Here is a 7,150-nt window from a genome sequence, read left to right on the forward strand (position 1 = left end):
CTCCCATGGATCAAACAAACCTGTGACCGATCATGCTGTCCTTCCCTGTATAAGTTCCATATCCACAGTCAGTCCTGTTTGGTACCGGTCCACACACTTGAGCAATATTCTAGAACTGGTTGCACTAGTGGCTTGTAAGCAATCTCATTTGTAGACTGATTGCACTTCCACAGTGTCCTATTAATAAACCAAAGTCTACCACCTGATTTACCCAGCTTTACCCATGATTGAACCTATGTGGTCATTCCATTTCATATCCCTACAAAGCATTACACCCAGGTATTTGTATCAGTTGGCTGATTCCAACAGTGCTTCATTGATATTATAGTCATAGGACACTACATTTTTTTCATTTTGTGAAGTGCACAATTTTACATTCATGAACATACAGAACATGTTGCAAATCTTTGCACCACTCTGAAATCTTGTAAAGATCTGGCTGAATATTTATGCAGCTGCTTTCAGATAGTACTTCATTACAGATACTGCATCATCTGCAAAAAGTCTGAGGTTATTATTAACATTGTCTGAAATGTCATTAATGTAAATCTAAACAGCAAGGGTCCTAACATACTTCCCTGGGGCACATCTGAAGTAACTTCTCCATCTGGTAATGACTCTCCATCCAAGATAACATGCTACACCATCCCTATCAAAAAGTCCTCAGTCCAGTCACAGATTTCACTTGATACACCATACAATCATTCTTTTGACAATTAGTATGGGTGTGATACTGAGTCATATATTTTTTGGAAATCAAGAAATACTGCATCTGCCTGACCACCTTGATCTAAAGCTTTCAATATGCCATGTGAGAAAAGTATGAATTGCGTTTCATATTATTGATGTTTTTAGAATCCATGTTCATTGGCATGGAGGAGGTCATTCTGTACAAGATACCTCATTATGTTTGAGCTCAGAATATGTTCTAAGATTGTACAACAAATCAGTCAGGGAGACTGGAAGGTAGTTTTGTGGATCGCTTCCACTACCCTTCTTCTACATAGGCATGACCTGTGCTTTTTCAAAAACTGGTCACATTTTTTTGTTTGAGGCATCTATGATACATTATAATTAGAAGAGGGGCTAACTCAGCCCCAAATGCAGTATAGAATCTCATGGGGATTCCATTGGGCCATGAGTTTTGTTCAATATTGAAGATTTCAGCTTTTCTCATTACCACTGGCATTAGTATGTATTTCATTCATCTTTTCAGTGGTACAAGGATTAAACTGGGGCAACTCTCCAGTGCTTTCCTCTGTAAATGAAATTTTGAAAATGGAGGTAAGCATTTCAGCTTTTGCTCTTTTACCCTCAATTCCAGCTCTTGTCTCATTTGCTAGAGACTTGATGCTAGCTTTGGTGCCACTAACAGGCTTTACATATGGCCATGATTTCTTTGGGTTGTTTGAAATACCATTTGACAATATTCTCCTACAGTAGGCACTGAAGGCATCATGCATTGCTCTCTTGAAGGTAGATGCATTTCATTCAGCATCTCTCTATCCATAGTCTTATGCTATTATGCAGTAATCTCCATTTCTTTGGAAGTTTCTTTACAGTGACTTTATACCATAGAGGTTCCCTCCCATTATGAACTGTTCTATTGGATACATATTTGTTCAGTGCATGTTCAACTATTCTTTTAAACTTGAACCGTACTTCCTCTGCATGCTCCTGCCATGTACTGAAAGCATCAGGTTTCTCATTGCTTTTTTAATCTAGTTTACTGAAAATATGTATCTTTCTGCTTGTTTTATTTGTCCTTTGTACTTTGGTAATCATTATTGCTATTATGGCCGTGCGGTTAAAAGCGCTGCAGTCTGGAACCGCAAGACCGCTACGGTCGCAGGTTCGAATCCTGCCTCGGGCATGGATGTTTGTGATGTCTTTAGGTTAGTTAGGTTTAACTAGTTCTAAGTTCTAGGGGACTAATGACCTCAGCAGTTGAGTCCCATAGTGCTCAGAGCCATTTGAACCAAGCCATTGCCAGAACTGGATTGTGCTCACTGATACCAGCTTCAGAATGGACATCTGCAAAAATGTCAAATCCATTTGTTGCAATTAGATCCAATATATTTCCATCATGAGTAGGGTTCCTAACTATCTGTTCTAGGTAGTTTTCAGAGAAGGCATTTTGTAATGTTTCACAGGATGTCTTATCACGCCAACCACTATCAAAACTGTAATTTTTGCAATTAATTATTGGGTGATTAAAGCCTCCATTGATTATTACAGTGTGATTGGGCAACTTATTTACAAGTGAACTGAGGTTTTCTCTAAAGTTTTTGGTTACATCAGATGAGTGTGGTGGCCAATAGAACGATCCAATTACCATTTAGACCAAGCCCTGATACTGAGTTGTTCTCAATCAATCTCACAACCCACTTCAATTTCTATTTCGATGGATTTGTGTTTCTTGTCTACTGCAACAAATACACCATGTCCATTTCCCATTTCCTTTGAACATACACATAAATTTTCCCCAAAAATCTCACTGTTATCAATTTCAGGTTTCAACAAGCTTTCTGTACCTAGTTTTAGGTGAGCTCCACTGATTTTCATGAGGGCTTCAAACAATGGCACTTTGATGCAAACGCCTCAGCAGTTTACCATTAGGATTTTAATACTCTCATCTGTGGGAAGAATTTCTTTCAATCTTACACTGATACTTCTGGGTTTCCTACAGCTATTGTTACGTGGATTGAATGGCAAGTCACCTAATCTGAGAAGCCCTTGTGCCACACGCACAGCCAGATACCTGAGTAACAGCTTCTGATGTGTTGTGCACACCTTATCCATTTAGGGTGACCATACGTTTCCCAACCGTATGGTGAAAGTCCAGGAAGTCACATCCTAGCTTGTCACAGAACCTTCAAAGTCTCTGTTTCAGTTTTTCCATTCAACTTGGAACCAAAGGGCCATAATCATTTTTGGGGACAGTGCTGCACATTTTGAACTTTATTGAAATTCAATGCAAAAGGTTGGTCTTGTCAACCTTCTCTGCCAGACACTGGAACCACCCAATTATGACCTCAGCGCCCAGACGACAGGCATCATTTGTTGTAACATGCATGACAATCTGCAGGTGGATGCATCCTGTTCCCTCAATGGAACAGCATCTTCAACATGTTAAATGAGGCACTACAGGTACACACACTGAGTCCAACTGGTGTCCTACCCTGTCCGTTGCTGCCATTTCACCATATGTTTGAACTGCCAATGATTAACTGACTCCTACCCTTTTGTGTTCACCTCCTCTTGACCCCAGACAAAAAGTTTCAGTTTCAGTGAAAGACAGAACATCAAATTTGTCAGTTAGAGGTATCAATACGACACCCTGAGTCCTCTCTGGTCCCCATTTACCCTGTACTGTGTTCCTGGATCCCACACTGACATGCCACTTGCAGTCAAGTGGACAAGTAATGACAGATCCTGTACTTTCTGCAAAGGGTACAGGATCAACAGGAAAGGAGCCTCTGGTATCATTATCACAGGAACTCTTCCAATACACCAATTTGCAGCAGCTGCCAATGATTTGACAATAGTCAGGGTGATTTCCAACTGCTTACAAATGTCACCCATGTTTGAGAACAGCATTCACAATGGGGCTGCATTTTGGCTGGTGTGGTGTATGACATGGTAGTGAGCAAATAACTTTAAATTAAGCCTGCTGATATGCTTTTAATCTGTTGAGCTAACAAGTTGCTAGTTCCCTATAAGAATTGAAGCAAATACACAAAACAAGGTTTCTATCAAGGCAAAACAAAAACCTGTCATAAAAATTACTAGTTTCCTAAATTGTTTTGAGGTTAATTATAGTTACTATCAAACTTGAAAAAAGAGTTAATTTGCAATAATTGCAGATAATTTGTTGGGATTCTATTCTTTAAGAGAAAACTGAATGTAACACAATATGTTAGAATATGTGCTATAGTAACTAAATTACAAATGCCGATTTACTACAAATTGCTCATAGATTATGCAAAGGACAATGGTAGCTTTCAAAAGTTCCCAAAAATACACATTTATTTACTTTGACATACAATGAAATTCATGAGTGATGTATTCTTTGGCAGAACAATGAACTACAAATGATGATTTGCTAAGAAATGAGTTATGTATCCAATACACTTGTACCGGTAACTTACGAAAATATTGTTTTGTAAGTGTCTAAAAATTCTCAAAAATAACATATTTCTCAAATAACTGTACAATGAAATTAGAGAACCATTGTTTTGAATGAGGATAGGCCTAATGTTGTCAAATATTTTAAATGAACACAATTAACTGACAATAATAGTAAAAGTTTACCCCTTCTTCCATCAATGAGCAAAATTTCACAATGTATCACAATACAAATGGCTATGGATACAATCAGTGAAAGATTATGCAGAAGCTATGAGAACAGTAAAATATGTGAACCTAGAACTTCAGAACAGCACACAGATCTTGTATACACAGTCTCAAGCAAAGGAAAATTTTGAAGTATTGCACAGATTTTTTACTTAGCTGTTATGTGCCCACTACTACACTGGTGTGCTGAAGAAGAACAATGCAGCTTGAGTTTATCTCAGTCAAAATCATTAAAATGTGCAGCACTGACAAAGCACATTTTCTGCCTGTTACAGTTGACAATGAGTGTCTTCAGAACTTCTTAATTAATAGAATCCAGTAGATTGTTCTCAGTGACAAATGTTCATCAAAGGCAAGGTGTGCCCCAAGGAAATGTGAAAGGATCGCTGTTATTCTCTACATACATAAATGATCTGACAGACAGGGTGAACAGCAATCTGCAGCTGCTTGCTGATTATGGTGTGGTGTATAGTAGGGTGCCACCATTGAGTCACTGTAGGATGCTAGATGAATTAGGCAAAATTTCTAGTTGGTGTGGTGAATGGCAGCAAGCTCTAAACTGAGAAAAATGTAAGTTAATGCAGATGAGTAGGAAAAACAATACCACGATGTTCAAATACGGTATTACTAACATGCTACTCGTTATAGTCATGTCAGTTAAATATCAAGGTATGACATTGCAAACTGATATTAAATGGGATGAGCATGTATGTACTGCAGTAGGGAAGGTAAATGGTTGGCTTCAGTTTACTGGGAGAATTTTAGGAAAGTATAGGACACATGTAAAGGAGACTACATATAGAACACTAGTGTCACTCATTCTTGAGTACTGTTCAAGTACCTGGGAACACCACCAGGTTAGATTGAAGGGAGACATTGAAACTATTCTGAGGAGGTGTGCTAGATTTGTTATCAGTAGGTTCAATCAACATGCAAGTATTATGGAAATGCTTTGGACACTCAAATGTAAATCCCTGGAGGGAAGGCAATGTTTGTTTCAAGGAATACTGTTGAGAAAATTTAGAAAACTGGCATTTGAAGCTGACTGCAGAAACAGTCCACTGCCACCTATGTACATTTTGCATAAGGACCACAAAGATAATATAAGAGAAATCAGAGCTCATACAGGGTCATATAGACAGTCATTCTTCCTTGAACTGTTTGTGAGAGGAACAGAAAAGAGAATGACTAGCCATTGTAGAAGTTATTCTCTACCACACACCATATGGTGGCTTGCAGAATATATACTTAGATGTAGATGAAAAAAGTGGTTGAGGGAGACTAAAAGAGAATACAGTAAGCAGGTTCAAAAAGTAGTAGGTTACAATAGTTATTCAAAGATTAAGAGGCTTGCACAGGATAGAGTAGCATGAAGAACTGCATCAAGTCGGTCTACCAACTGAAGATAACAACAACAACAACAATAACAACAACACTACACACATGCAGCTGAGGTATACATATCCCATCCCAGGAGGTAATGGGGAGGCCAGCGTCAGGAAGGGCATATCTGGCCATCCCTTAAATTAACCGTGCCAAATCCATTACTAACCATACTAACCCAGCACTGATGCTGGACAAAAGCACAAGAAAAAGAAGAAGAAATAAAGAAAAACTAGGATAAAATGTTGGTCTTTAATTGTAACAACCACAACATGTCCAGTATCCTACTAAAAGTGATCTAACCTAAACTAAACTCTGTCCAAGCAGGCCTTGAAAGGCCCAGTGGTATCATCCTCAGCCCATAGTCATCTTCAGATGTGGATATGGAGGGGAAAGCAGTCATCACACTCCTCTCCCAGTTTTCATGACTGGAGCTGCTAGTTCTCACTCAGTCAAGTAGCTCTTCAATTGGCTTCACAAGGGCTCTGCACACCCCACTTGCTGACAGTGCTTGGCACCCAGGATGGTCACCCATTCAAGTGATAGCCACGCTCTACTACTTAACACTGGTGATCTGATGGGAACCAATGTTATCACTGCCACAAGGCTATTGATGTAAAACTAATCTAAGGTGAATGAAACCAATGCTGCTGCTGCTACTACTACTACAACTACTACTATTAAAGAGAAGGGAGAAGTGATCTCTGAAGAGAGGGAGAAAGGAGTTATCAATGGAGAGAAGAAGAAAGAAGGCAACAATGAAGAAAAAAGAGATAAGAAAAAGAAAGCAAATGTACACTGCATTTATTGCATATGAATGCAACAAAGGAAAGATTTCAGAAGAAAATAATAAAAAAGAAGCAATGGTCATGGGTGTTGATAGCGCATCTATGCTGGCACTGCAAAGATCATGAAATTGTGTGATCAAGTTTCAAATAATTTTTGTTCAGCAGAAAAGCTATGTGAAACTTGTGAGAGAGCTAAGATTACAAGAAAGCCATTTTCTTCTGTGACAGAAAGAACAAAAAAATCACTTGAAGTAACACATATTTGTCTACACTGGAGCACCAAGGAAACTGGTATAGACATGCATATTCAAATACAGTGATATGTAAACAGGCAGAATACAGTGCCTCTATTGATATATAAGACAGTAAGTATCTGACACATTTGTTAGATTGGTTAATGTTGCTATAATGGCAGGTTATTAAGATTTAAGTGAGTTTGAACATGGTGTTATAGTCAGTCAGCACAAGAGCAATGAGACACAGGATGTCCGAGGTAGCAATGAAGTGGGGATTTTCTCGTATGATCATTTCACAAATGTACTGTGAATATCAGGAATCTGGTAAAACTTAAAATCTCTGACGTTGCTGGAGCCAGAAGAAGATTCTGCAAAAATAGGACCAAT

The sequence above is a fragment of the Schistocerca americana genome, chromosome 4 (assembly GCF_021461395.2).
Source record: "Schistocerca americana isolate TAMUIC-IGC-003095 chromosome 4, iqSchAmer2.1, whole genome shotgun sequence".
Classification (NCBI taxonomy): domain Eukaryota; kingdom Metazoa; phylum Arthropoda; class Insecta; order Orthoptera; family Acrididae; genus Schistocerca; species Schistocerca americana.